Source organism: Myodes glareolus, chromosome 10 (assembly GCF_982192425.1).
Source record: "Myodes glareolus chromosome 10, mMyoGla1.1, whole genome shotgun sequence".
In the NCBI taxonomy this organism is placed as follows: Eukaryota; Metazoa; Chordata; class Mammalia; order Rodentia; family Cricetidae; genus Myodes; species Myodes glareolus.
This window is the reverse complement of record NC_142035.1, coordinates 27589840-27604621: the sequence shown is the minus strand read 5'-3', so window position 1 is coordinate 27604621 and position 14782 is coordinate 27589840. Positions and strand designations below refer to the sequence as shown.

Below are 14782 nucleotides of genomic sequence, written 5' to 3'. Positions count from 1 at the left end.
TGGAGGGAGGGTAGGAATGAGTCACGATTAATCCCTTCCTCGGCTGGTGCCCCTACCGGATCGCGCCGCAGTAAGCGGTCTCAAGCCGCCCCAGGCGGCCACTGAGCCGCACAGGTCCCCTCCCGCTCCGCCGCGGCCTCTCACCTGGGTCCACTCGCCCTCCGCAGTCCCGCCGGCTCGCACGACTCCCGCGCCGCTTGGCGCAGCGCCTCTGCAGTCGCTGCAGCAGCCGCCTGGCGGTGATCAGCAACCTGCGGCGGTAGGGAAGAGAGAGACAGGGGCGGGTGAGCGCGGGTGGTCGCAGCCTGCAAGCTCGGAGGACTCGCTGCCCGCCACGGGCTAGGGCAGCTCCTGTGCTGGGCCGGCGCCCCGCACCCCCGCACTTGCACTCCTGGGTGCGGCGGGCGCGGTTGGGCGGTGGGCCCGAAGGTCCCCGGGGTCCTTGTCATCACCTGCGAAGGCTTCCATAGTTTGGGCTGCCCCAGGAGGGCAGCCGGATTGCTCTCCGGAGCCCCAGCTGGAGGTGGCTAGCCGGGTGCTTGCTAGGGCTGGGGCTGCCGGGAGTGAGAGGTGGAGGGCGGGGGAGGAGAGGTGGATGGAGGGGATGAGCCAGTAGGCAGCTCGCCGGCAGCTGCGTAAGCCGCCCGTCTTCACTTTCCTTCTTAAAGAGATAGTTGGTCTCGCTCTGGAGCCCTGGAGCCAGGACAGTCGCACGCTGGCGTAGGGTCCTTTATTATCACAACTAGCTGTTGCGCAGAGCTAGAGGACCGGTAGGGGTACAAGAGGTTTCAATCCACTGACTTGCGATGTGAACCCGGGAATGTCCCTTCAGCTTCCGGGCCTCAGTGTTCTCACGTCAGTCTCCCTCCTTGACACACAGACATCTCACCTGAAGTAGTAATATAATCTAGACACCTTTCGGAGCGTTTTGGACTCCCGTAAACCAACTTGTGAGTGCCAGAGTTATTTAATGTGAACAGCTCTTGACTTTCACATTCCTAAGGAATTTCACATTCCTATAGGAATCTTAAATACCCGAGGGCACTTAAGAAACGTTATCCTTGGCAGTGTTGAAATAGTAAGCTGGAAGGATGGGAAATAGAAGTGATAAGCTAAGAGATCACAACCCAAGATCCTTGTTGTGGGTTTCTCCCCTGCCTTCTACCGGGCATCACAGGGACCCAGGGGCTACAAAGTCCGGGAAACTGGATTTCAACGGTCCATTTCTTGCCCACCCATTTCTGACTGTGTTAACTCGTTGGTCTGATTTCTCATCTGCTCCAATGGTGAAGTGGGAAGGGGCTCCTTCTTGAACCAGCCCTGTCTGATCAGCTGTGCTTCTGCTCACAGCCTGCTGGGAATTTTCTCGATCACCTTGCCACCTGCTCTTACTCTACCCCCAGCTCTCTGGTGTCCTCTCAAATGTCTCTGCCCATCCCTCATTTTACTGTTGGCAAACTGTTCCTGGCTGGGCCTCCACACCCAGCCTTTATTGGCTGTTTCCTGGGCTTGGAACAGCCCAGACTTCCAGTTCGCTCCTTTGCTTCCTCCAAGTCTCTGTGCAGATAGCGCTATCTCAGGGAGGCCTTCCGCCATGGTTAATCCTCACTGTCAACCAGACTGGCTTTAGAGTCACCTAGAAAGTGTGTTTGTGAGGGTGTTTCCAGAGGGACTTAAGGATGGCACCACTTTAGAAGTGGGCTGGGGTCCAGGCTGAAGGAAAAAGAGAAAAAGAAGAAAGTTCGTTGGGTGTGAGCATTCATCTCTTTGCTTCCTGACTGGGGACATCCATTTTCTGCCATGTCTTCTTGTCACCATGGACTATACTCCCCTCAAGCCACAGCCAAAACAAACCCTTCCTTCATTAAGCTGCCTTCTGCCAGATATTTGGTCACAGTGTTGAGAAAAGTAATATACCTTCCTGGATCAACCTACAAAACACTCTGACTTCCTCTTCCCTCATTCACTTTTATCTTACTGTGTGTGCACGTGCACGGTTGTGTGTTGTGCACGTGTGTACATGGTTTTGTGTGTGTGTGTGTGTGTGTGTGTAGATCAGAGGAGTTTTTAATCACTCTCCATTTTATGGAGCTGGTCACTCAGTGAACATGCATGCAGCTCACTGACTCAGACTAGTGCTGTCATGTTTGGCTTTTTCCATGGGTGCTCAGGTCCTCTTGTTTGCTCCCCAGCACTTTAGTGGCTGACCCATCTCCCCGGCATCCCTCCACCCCATGCACTTATGTCTGAGTTTCACTGTATTTAATTATCTGTAATTGAAAAGACAGTCTATTTACTACTTGCTTAGATTGCCGCCCCCATAGAATGCACACACCATGAGGGAAAGAACTTTTTTTCTTCTTGCTGTATCCCCAGAGCCCAGAACAGACTCTAACACGTGGTAGCGGGCAGTGGATATTGGCTGACAGTGAGTGCGAAGCTGAGCTTGGCGCCTTCTACTCTCTGTCCAAGGGGGATTTCCAACAGAATTGGGAACTTCACTGATTCACATGAAGGCTCTGCAGTACTGGTCTGCTGTTTCAAAGTAGCTTTGTAAAGTCATAATATTTATGAAGAAATCATTATTTTAATTTCTCTATTCCTTATGAAGTAAAATCTTTTTCTGTAGTTCATATTTACAGTAAATCTACGAGGGTTTTTTTTCTTTCTTTAGCAATAAATTCCTATTTGGGGGCATTTGTTACATTTTCTCTATTAAATATCCAGTTAAAATTGAATTCTCCCATCAAATTGCCAACATTATATATTTACTTTGGAAAAACACAAAAGAGTGATTGTAGAAAGAACAATACACTGAAGTTGGAAAGGTCATGGGAAAAGTCTGAAAATTCTAGTGCTACTCTCTAGAGCTAATTGAGGACATGTTTTATCTATCTTAATGACCACCTAAATCAAACAAGTGACTTTTTCATACTTAGAGCAAAACAAAAGAACACCATGTAATTATTGCATGCTTGTGGGAAGAAAAATTCTGAGATGTCATCTATTTCCATGTCTCCTTTCCTGTTGTTAACCCCCACGTTCGTACTTGGAAGACTACATTTCCCAGAAGTCTCCACTAGCAATGTCCCCAAAGCAAGAGAGTTCTTCCACCCACACTACTCCCATCTGGAATGGTGTCAGCCAGTAAAGAATTCTCCTGAGCCTCTGAAAGCAGGTAATTGAGAAGAGAATCAGTGTTTAGTTATAATTTAAATTGCAACAAATGAGGATTAGAAACATAAAACATGATAAAATTATTCCAAAGAAATCAGTAATTTTGTTTTGTACTAATTAGGAAATATTTAAATTTCTTTCCATTTCAAAAGCAATTTTCATTCCAGTTCTGGGTAAGCACCCTGCTCCCACTGAATGCAGCAATAAAATCGGAACAAAATACGCACACATGGGAGCTGTGAGAATTCTTAAGGGAGTCACCAGCAGGGCTAATTGGAGAAGGCAGCCACAGGGTGGTAAGTCACTGGAGTGGCAGCAATTTAGAATTTTTGTTTCCTTGTATATCTTCCAGCCTGGTCTCTAGACAACAAACCCTGACGCTGGGAACCAGCACAAGACGGCAGCCCCTTCCGCTGGCTCTGCCTGGAGATTCTGGGAAGGAGACATCTGATGCTCAGTATGAGTGGGGGAAGTTGTTTTCTCTTTTCAGATTTTTCTCCATTTTCTCCATTTTCTCAGTTCTTAGGCAATCCTGCCCTGGCCTTTGGAACAGCAGGAAACTGCGGGGCGGCTAAAACTCATGGGAGGAGTCACTCCAACAGAGTAGGCATGGCCCTGCAGGAGGTGAGCAGCTGCTGGCTTTTGTTCCTTAGTGCTCTTCTTCCCCTTAGCTCCAGATGCAGGTGCGTGTGTGGGAAGCTGGCCCCAGGGCAGGACAGAGCAAACCCAGCTCTCAGCTGCAGTTTTCTGATGAATCCTTAGTAATGGTCATGATACAAACAGTAACTTTCTGTTACTAATAAGCCAAGCCAAGAAGATGATCTTGAAAAGGCAGAGAAAAAAATACATTAACTTTATGGAGTTAATGTTTTGAATAACTGTGATTTTGTATCATAAAAAATGGAAGGCAAAAGAAAATAAACAAACTTAATGAATGGTTAAAAGAATCATCAACCAGATTGTAATACCTAGCTAACGTATCTTTTAAGAATGAAAGTAAAACAAAGACATTCTGAGAGAAAGGGAAGTTAAGAACACCACTGGTGGCCTTGCTGTTAAGAACTGAAGACAGGGGCTAGAGAGATGGCTTAAAAGCACCCAGCTTCAGTTCCCAGCAACCACATGGCAGCTCATGACTGCAGTTTCAGGGGAATCCGACACCCTCTCCTCATGCAGGCATACGTGCAGGCCAAACACTAATGCACATAAAAAACAAAACAAAACAAAACAAAACAACAACAAAAAACCTGAAGACAGTTCTTTAGACAAAAGGCACAGGAGGGAAATGGCAGCTCCCCAAGTAACTGGAGACCACCCTTCTCTTCTTGATCTTTACAAAGCTGGGGCAGTTATGACTGCTGACAGCAACATTATGTCTTCCTGGCAAGGTTTTTGTTACCAGACATTACTGCAATCTAATACAGCTCCATCCACGTTTGCTACACTTCCAAAGGAAGAGGAAACACTTCCCCTGGTCACAAGTTACATGTTGTGAATCAAAAGACAAACAATGTTTAGAAGTTTAAAAAGTTCATTTTAGCCCAAATTCCTGAAACTCGCTATAGTCAGGATGGGAGAATCTTGGAGTTCCTATAGTTCCTGCATCCTGAGTACCCGGGGCCACAGAACTGGGACTGGAGACACAGTTTGAGATGGACCCTGGCTCTGATGTGGAAATTTGCAAGTCCCTGGCTGCCAGATTTGATCTGAAGGAGGAAGGAGTTGAGACTTGGTTCATCCAGCACGGGCATGATGAGGAGTAGCAGGGACAGGGGCCTTGTGTTCCACCTCAGCCCAAGCAGCCTCATATTCTGCCAATGCCATGGCACCTTATGAAAGTTGTTAGGTCAGGCTCCCTTCCATAAACCCCAAGGAGTCCTTGCTAAGAGACCTATAGTCCTGGTGAGCAGGACAGCCGGGGCCATCTCTGGAGCCCTTGGCCTCCCAGGGCCACCAAGTTCCCCACAATGTTGGAGGCATTCCAGAGACTTTGAGTCTGCTTCAACATCTGGGTACCAAGATAGATATGACATGACAGACAATGAACCAAGCCCCAAAGATTTTTTTTTTTAATTTAAAGAGAGGTATCTACTATGCCCCTTAGGGCAGTGGCTCTCAATCTCTGGGTTGTAACCCTTTCACATATCAGATATCCTACATATCAGATTACAATTGTAACAGTAACAAAATTACAGTAATGAGGTAGCAACTAAAATAATTTTATGGTTGGGGGTGACCACAACATGAAACTGTATTAAAGGGTCATAGCATTAGGAAGGTTGAGAACCACTGCCTTAGTGTTGCAAGGAGGGACGGCTTGTTTGTCCCAGCCGCCTGGCTAGCTTAGTCCTGAAATAAACACACAGAAATTGTATTAATTAAATCACTGCTTGGCCCATTAGCTCTAGCTTCTTATTGGCTAACTCTTACATCTCAGTTTAACCCATTTCAATTAATCTGTGTATTGCCACGTGGCAGTGACTTACTGGGAAAGATTCAGCATGTCTATCTCTGGAAGCTCCATGGTGTCTCTCTGGCTCTGCTTTTTTCCTCCCAGCATTCAGTTCTGTCTTCCCTGCCTACCTAAGTTCTGCCCTATCAACTAGGTCAAGGCAGTTTTCTTTATTCATTCACCAATGAAAGCAACACATAAATAGAAGGACTTCCCACACCATTTCCCCTTTTCTGTTTAAACAAAAAGGAAGGCTTTAACTTTAACATAGTAAAAGTATATATAATAAAACAGGTGCCAAATAAGAATTACAGTTACAATATTTATTTCTACTTTATCTTTTATCATAACTAAGGAGAACTATAATGATAACTATAAATTTTTTAGCTCTATCAAAGACCTCAGAAGGGTATAATATTATCTAAGTAAACAGGAAGTGCATTGTAAGCAACTTCCAAAATTTTAGAATTGAAAGAGACATCTTGCTGCCTGGACAGTCGCCTAAAGTTCTTTTGTACCATTGGGGCATCCATTTTTAGCTTACAGGCCCATAGTACCCAGCAGACTTTTCCACGAAGCAGGAAATTTTAAAGACAGTTCCACCAATGTACCATTGTGTGGTACATTACACAATGTCCGTCACATTTTTCTGTATCCTGCAGAATGTCTTGCAGACTCTTTTATGAAGCAGGAACCCCGAAGGATCCTCTCATCTTTAGGCAAGTTTAGCAGTCATTGTTCTATGGGTCTTGCATGTCCATTTTATGCAACAGTCTAGGCAAGAGCAGTTTCTTGCCCAAATGGCTAACCAACTTCATAAGGAGCCTCTTTGATGCCCATCTTTCTATTGAAGTAGATTGGTGCTGCCAGGAGCAGAAGTGTCTCATTGTCATGAAAAGTCCTAAATTCTTAAACATTTTGAATGCCATATTCTGAAGGTTTCTGAAAGAACTGAAGAATCCCTATCCATCTGAAATACTTTTCTGTACATCTAGAAAATCTAACATGACTACAAACTTGACTATTATAGATGATTATCTATTAACCTATATTTCATAATTATACATTACATTCTTAAAATGAACTACAAATCACAATACCTTTATCAAGATCAGAAATACATATAACAAAATTGACCTTAAATTTACATCAATAAACCAAGATTCATACTAATGCAAATCTCTATAGCATATCCCCCTTTAAATGTAAACAAACAATTATAAACAATATTTGGGAATATGGGTATAGTTTTGTTCACTGCCTTAGTGCCTCATCTAAAGGGCCCAGGCTTAGTGATTTCTACCTCTGTCTGCACTGACACCCAAATCAGATAAAGACAGGTGGTTGCAATTTTTATTTTTGTCTTTTTTCCTAGGAGGTCACTGTAGCCCAGGCTAGCCATCAACTCAAAATACAGAAGAGTATAACCTTGGACTCTTCAAATTATTTTATTATTATTATTATTTTTGAGGAAGGGTCTCACTGTATGGATTATCGATAGGCCTAGAACTTTCTTTGTAAATTAGGTTGGCCTTGAACTCACAGCTCTGCCTGATTCTGTCTCCTGAGTGCTAGAATTAAAAGTGGGTACTACTATCACACCTTGGCCTTTTTAATATTTTAAAAACAGAATGCACACTTTAAAAAAGTGTTTTACCTACATGAATATCTGTAAACCACTTTCAAGCTTGGTGCCCATGGAAACCAGAAGAGGGTGTCAGATACCATCAAACTAGAGCTACAGGTGGTTGTGAGTCACCATGTGGGTGCTAGGAATTGAACCTTGGTCCTCTGGTGGAGCAACCAGTATTCTCAACCTCTGAGCCATCTCTCCAACCATTCTTACCTCTCCCCTCCCTGCTGTTGAGACAAGTTCTTTCTTGTCAAGCTCTGGCTGTCCTGGAACTTTCTATGTAGACCAGGCTGGCCTTAAACTCACAGAGATCTGCACACCTTTGCCTCCTGAATGCTGGCATTAAAGGCAGGCACCACCACACCTGGCGATCACTGAATCCTCTTTATTTTATTTTTCTGGTACAGAGTCTCACTCTGTAGTTCAGGCTGGCCTGGAACTTAGAGTCACCCTGGTGCTGAGATCAACTGGACTTTGCCTCTGGGAATCATGACATTTCTTTAGCATTCATTTTGTGTCTGTAGCTTTTGGTTTTTGAGGCCAAATTTCATGACCCCAAATCCTGGGTGTTAGCTTTTCATCCATTTTTTCCTGTTTATTAGTATTTTTATAATTGAATTTTTAGATTTTGGAACTGCAGATTGGTAATAAAATGAAGTTATTAGTAAAAACTAAAAAAGAAAAAAATTCATGAAAATAACTAAAAGGCCATTCAGATTACTAAACATCAAGATGTCCCCTTTGAGAATGTGGTACATTTACACAATGGAGTATTACTCAGCTTAAAAAAAAATGTCATAACGAAATTTGCAGACAAATGGATGGAACTAGAAAAAAAAAACCCAACAACCCAGAAAGACAAACATGGTATGTTCTCACTTACAAGTGGATATTAGCTGTTAAGTAAATGATAACCAAGCTACAGTCCACAGACCCAGAGAGGCTAGGTAACAAGGAAGGCTCTAAGGGGGAAGTATGGCTCTCCCTGGGAAGGAAAAGTAGAGTAGATTTTGTGGGCGGAGTAGGGGAAGGTGGGGATGAGAACAGGAGAGATCAGGTAAGGGAGGAGAGATGGAGCTAGAGAGTATGGGGAGAGATAATCGGAGTTAGAGGGCATTTGTGTGTGTGGGGGGGACGATGTGGAAACTCTCTGGAATCTACAAGGGTGACTCTAGCAAAAACTTGGGAGCACCTAGTTTTGTAACGGGGGACACTGAGTCTGAATTAGCTATATTCCGTAACCAGGCAAGGCTTCCAGTGGTGGGACTGGGATACCAAACCAGCCACAAAACCTTTGACCTACCATCTGGCCTGTCTGCAAGGTATGCCTTGGGCAATGGTGGTGGGGGTGACCAACAAATGACTGGATCATTTGAGCCCCAAGCTATGAGAGGAAACCCATGCCCTGCACTGCCTGGGTGATCAGGAACTGAAGGCTGGACAGCCCAGGGACCTAGGGTAGAACTAAACACAACTGTCAAAAAAAATCATTTAAATGATTCCTAATAATGTTCTGCTATACTCATTGATCACTGCCTAACCCAGTCATCGTCAGAGGGGCTTTCTCCAGCAGCCGATGGAAGCAGATACAGAGACCCACAGTCAAACATTAGGCAAAGAGAAAAAGCCCAGGATGGAGGTCTCCATCAGGTCCCTCCCCTGGGAGCTCAGGGAACCCCGTGGAAGAGGGAGAGGAGGAATTGTGGGAGCCAGGAAGATCGAGGACACCTAGAGAGCATATCCCACAGAATCAACTAAGCAGGGTTCATGGGGGTTCACAGAGACTGAAGTGGCGATCAATCTCAGAGCCTGGATGGGTCTGTACTAGGTCCTCTGCATATATATTATGGTTGCTGGCTTGGTGTTTTTGCGCAGCTCCTGACAGTGGGAGTGGTGGTGTGTTTGCCTGCTCTTGGGACCCTTGCCCAGTCTTGATGTGAGGGCTTATTCCTGGTATTATTGTATCTTGTGCCATGTCCGGTTTATATGCTCCTGAGAGGCCTGCTCTTTTCTGAGGGGAGATGGGGGGCAGTGAATCTGGGGGAGAAGGGAGGGGGGTAAATAAGTGGAGGGAGAAGAAACTGCAGTAGGGATGCAGTGCATGAGAGAATTAAAAAAAAAAAAGATGTCCCCTTTGAAAATGCTTTAAATACTTGCTTTTGAAAAATATATAATCAGCTAAATTGTTATTAAGATGCTATTGTTCTTTTTTAAAAATAATATGATGATGGGATGTCCCGGGCAGCTCGCGGAGCAGCTGCTAGTGGCTGTGGGTCCCCGCAAGATCTCCAGGGTGGCAGCGCCATGCGGCCGGGGGAGTCAGGGCTGGATGCGGTGGACGGCAGAGTAAATGGACATAAGGCTATACATAAAGCTAGACATTTATTACTTAAAGAAAGGGAGACATAGACAAACATAGAGAGAACAAAGACACACATACACACATACACACACGCACACACACACGAGAGAGAGAGAGAGAGAGAGAGAGAGAGAGAGAGAGAAAAGATGGCGGGGGGGGGGGGGAGAGGTGGGGTCAGAAGTGCCTGGGGTGGGCGTGGTTAGTTCTTGAAGTGTCTCAGTGGAATAACAGATGCTATCACTTCACTATCAATTCAATCAGTGTCTCAGTTAGGGTTTCTGTTGCTGTGAAAAGACACCATGACCCTGGAAACTCTTATAAAGGAAACATTTAATTGGGGTGGCTTATAGCTTCAGAACTTCAGTCCATTATCATCATGGTGGGGGCATGGCAGTGTGCAGACAGACATGGTGCTGGCTACATCTTGATTAGAAAGCAACAGGAAATGGACTGTAACACTGGTGGTATCTTGAACATTGGAAACCTCAAATCCTGCTCCCACAGTGAGACAAGGCCATACCTACTTCACAAAGCCACATCTCCTAATAGTGCCACTCCTTATGAGTTTATGGGATTATGAGGGCTAATTACATTCAAACTACCACAAGTATTTAAGACTTGTGCCTTCTTAAGTGCATCCAGGTGCTGACTTGTAGCAATTGTGAGTGTGCCCCAACACAAAAAGGTATACTTCCTTAAATTATTATGAGACTTTGGGGGTACTGTTTTTTTCAAACTGAGTGTGAAACTCCCATAGGCCTTTGAAGATAGATCATGAACGGGAATAAGATATTCACAAAATATAAGTATCTGATGGAGACTGTGATCCAAAATGGGTAACAAACTGGAACAGCCCAGTAACATCAATCATGTCCTCTTTTTATGGGTAAAACATCTGAGCAGAAATATCATCAAAAAAGACATATGAGCTTCAAGAGAGCACAGAGAATGCTCCTGCCGTTGGTCATTAGGGAAGGCAGATAAAGGCCAGAGAGGCATCCTCAGTATCTGCCTGAACAGCTCAGGCTAAAGGTATCTACTGAAGAAAGCAGTATCTATCAAAAGAATTATATAAACATGTCATTTGTAGAAACAAACACATACAAGTTAGAGAACAACAACAACAACAAAACCAACTATCCCCAGCACCCACTCAGCTACTCACAATTGACTGTAAATCTCTTCTCGCTTTTGCTGGCACCAGAAATGCATGTGATACTCAGACTAATACAGACAAAAACACCCATATGCGTTGAAAAAGAAAAGGAAAGGAAAAGGAAGGAAGGAAGGAAGGAAGGAAGGAAGAAAGGAAGGAAGGAAGGGGGAGGAGAGCTAGGAGCGTGGCACATGCTTTCAGTTACTGCACTCTAGGGACAAAGGTAATTGAGCCTTTGTGAGTTTGAGTCCAGCCTGGTCTAAATAGCATATTTCAGGACAGTCAGGGCTACAAAGAGAGACCCTATCTCAAAAACCAAAATCAATAAAACAAAAAATGTCTATGAGGGGACGAATTGATAAACAAATCATGTCCATACAGTGGAATATGAGCCAATATAAAAGAATGACACACCCTCCCCCATGTGCACACACATACATGTGCTGGTGTGTTCACCCATGTGTACATGTGTGGAGGCCAGAAATTAACATTAAGTGCCTTCCTCTGTCATTATTTTTTTTGAGATAGGGTCTCTCACGGAACCTGCAGTTCATCAACTCAGCTGTGCTGCCTAGTCAACAGCCCGGTGATTTACCTATCTCTATGTCCCCAGGACTGGCATGACAGGCATCATATGTGCAGGACTGTTGTTTGGGTGTTGAGGATCTGAATTCAGGTCCTCATGTCTCCACGGCAAGCACATTACTGACTGAACCATCTTTTGCAGTCCCAATTTATGTTTCTTGTTGCTCTGGATAATTTGGGAAATTTTTTCCCCTGATGTAATATTGCTGTTATTTGGAGTGACTTTAAATGCTCCTCTTACAGCAACAAAAGCAACCCCATCCCAAACTGTCCTTTGTAAAATAGTCAACACTGCTAAACAGTAGCTTACCAACCAACCGTTGTCACAAGACTAGGAAAGACAAAGGCTCCACATAAAACTCTGGTTACAGGATGTGATCTATGGAAAGATTAGTTTCTACTGAGTTCCAGGAACAGGATTCCAATTGTTGAAGATATACTGTTCAAAACTTGTAGTCTATGCATCTGTTGCACAGTTTAAGGATGTAGGCTTCCTAGAAAATCATCTTGCATAATAGCAGCATGACAGGAATAGTAATAGTAAGAGAGAAATAGGAGACAGAGAATAAGCAGAAAACAAGAAAGAACAAAGTACAATGACACAGACATATGAAGATATCATAATGAATCACATCACATTGTATATTCACATTAAAGATTGTAAAAGAGCAACATGGACAAACAACTAGGTTTGACTGACATGAGTAACACTCACCTAACAAGAGTATATCTTTTTTTTTTTTGAATGCCCTGGACCACTCGCCACGACATACCCTATACTGTATCATCAATCAAATCTTAACAAAGTTGAAAAAAAATCAAAATCACTCAAAGTAAATTCTCTGGACAAAAAGGAAATTAGACTGTAAATTCATTGATGAAAATATCAAGAAAATTACAAATCACTTTTGGAAACTAAGCAACGTGGTTAAAGAATAAGAACTGAGGAAAATTGGAGAACATTTTTATCTGAACACAAGTAGGAATACATAATGTCAAAATGTATGACAGAGCTAAGCGGTGATTGGAGGAAAGTATACAGTACTGTGTGTGTGTATCAGAAGAGAAAGGCAATCACAAATCATTTTTCTACCTTAAGAAAAACAGAAAGAGAAAAATAAGCCCAAAGCAAACAAAAAAAAATTGTAGGATTAGAATTCAGTGAAATAGAAAAAAGAAAAACAAGAGCAAATAAATGAAACCCAATAAAGTTTGAAAAAAAACCCAACAAAATTTTAGTGAGGATGGTTTAGGGGAGGCTTGCAGGGAACTCAGTTGGTAAAGTGCTTGCCACACAAGTCCTGGTCAGAGGAAGATATAGAGCAAGCAGGGCCTGTTTCCTATGATTCATCAATAACCATCACTGTATCTCAACATCGTTTCTTGCACTTTGTTTAAAACTCAGACAGATCAAAAATGGTGATTGAGATATAAAACAAAGGTTCCTGTGTGTTCACAACTTTGCTGGCTTTCTTTTGGATGTGGAGAAGGTGAAGCAAGAATAGAAGCGATGGTGGAGAAATTGCCCAGAGAGAAGAACGCACACCTGAAACCCAATGATGTTTTAGTTTGGCATCATTCACAGCCTGAGGAAGGGCTTGCCTGCAAGTCTTTGGACTTATATAAGCAAGGTTCCTTAAAAATATTTTTTTCAGTCATCATAAAAGCCCTGAACAATATCACTGACTAGAACTTCTATACATCCATAAACTATGCTACTGAACAGAATTTTTCTTATTCTGCTTCTACTTTACAACTTGTGACAAGAAAGCTCCACTTCCCAAAAACTGCCTTCAAAATAAAGATTTCCAGATCATCTCTAAAAGTCAATCAGCTTTATCATTCAGGATACTGTTGTCATTTCATATTCTAGCTAACTGCAATTTGTTAAAACAAGTTTAACACATTATGAATGAAATGAAACCTATGCCTGTATAGAAGCAATCACATTTTAATTGTGAACTCAAAACATCTGATCGCTAGATATGAATAAGAAAAGATTCTAAAGACAATACTAGAGAATTTTGTAATGAGAAAGTCAATGAAAATTCTTTTCTACTTACATCATGATTAATCAACTAGTAAATCTTAATCAGAATAGGGCAAAAATAGTAAGACCATACTTTTCTCATAATAAATTATACATTATGTTCTGTAGGGACAGCTATCGTACATGAAGAAACAAAAATGTGATCATTGAGTACAGTGCAGTGCAGTACAGTGCAGTAGCACTCCTAGGGGCACCAGGCACCTCATCTTAGAACGTCATCATCTTCCTCTCCGTCATCCTCAGCTTCTAGTTGCCTTTTCTCTCCCTGATGACCACCTTCCTCTTTCTCCTTTTCCCCCTCATTAACACAATTGTCATCATCCTGAATTTCTTTTTTCTTGAAGTGTGAGGCCTATTTCTCCCTCTCCCACTTCTGAATATCTTTCATCTTCCTCTTCATCCTACTTCAGGTCTGGTGTTTCATTACCCTCCTGCCCAAAACACCTAAGTGTGTGATTTACTTCAGCAATTTAAAAGTACTTTCTCTGTAATCCTCCAGGTTTGTGACCTTACAGTTAAACAAGTCAAAACTTCAATTCTTTTAAAATTTTGCAAGGCTACTACTGCACTGAGATCTTTGATTTTGTTTTCACTCAGACTACGGTAGGTAAGGTTTAGACATTTCTCTGTCACAGCTTCCAAGTGGAAATTATATTGCTACTAAGCTCCAACTCCCCAAATTTATTTAAGCTTGGAAGTCAAGTTAATTCCACATTAACCAAACTCAGAAACTCAAGTCCTTTTAAAAGTGCCACTCAGACCTTCAGCCCCCCCCCACAGTTCCTTCCCCTTCAATGACTGCCTGGAGATTAATTTGATTCTTAAAAAATTAATTTTATGTGTATGAATTTATATGTATATGCACCGTGTGCTTGAGGAGACTAGAAGAGGGTATAAGATATTCCCTAGAAAAGGGTAGTTATAGATAGTTGTGAGCCTCCATGAGGGTGCTGGGAATTAAGCTTGGATCCTCTGGAAGTTCAGTCTAGCACCTGATTGATGAGTTTTGATGCTCAGTGACACAGGGGATTCAAAAGTGTTTTTGTCTGTGCTCACATTTGCCCCACTGATGTTTCTCATTATTGTGTAGGTTTTGATTTAGCATACTTATAAGTAAAATTATATATATATATTTAATTTCATCTTAGAAATTAGAGTGTATCTTTATATTTCATATAAAAATTTTGGTTGTAAAAAAGGAACATAGATACAAAAATATTCAACAAAAATATTATCAAACCTACAAGTGTGGTGGCAACTTCTTTACACAGAAATTAAGAAGCAAAGGCAGAAGATCTCTGTGAGTTCAAGGTCAGCCTGATCGACAACAGAGTTTCAGATCAGCTAGAGCTACATAGTGAGACTCT

General features: G+C 42.8%; 1 protein-coding gene and 1 pseudogene across 8 annotated transcripts in view; both read right to left on the bottom strand.

Moving 5' to 3' along the window:
• The window catches only part of Snph (syntaphilin), a 42044-nt gene extending 41444 nt beyond the window's left edge, over nucleotides 1-600 (bottom strand). For 3 of the 8 annotated variants that reach the window (XM_085697239.2, XM_085697240.2, XM_085697241.2), the window contains exon 1: nucleotides 145-590. The gene's annotated coding sequence lies outside the window, so the exon portion shown is untranslated. Of the gene's footprint in view, nucleotides 1-144 lie in introns of all 8 variants that reach the window. The other 5 variants (XM_085697242.2, XM_048445626.3, XM_048445628.3 and 2 more) reach the window with 3 other exon arrangements.
• Nucleotides 601-13617: 13017 nt separating this feature from the next.
• Nucleotides 13618-14495, bottom strand: LOC125407804 (acidic leucine-rich nuclear phosphoprotein 32 family member E pseudogene; annotated as a pseudogene).
• Between the last annotated feature and the right edge of the window lie 287 nt (nucleotides 14496-14782).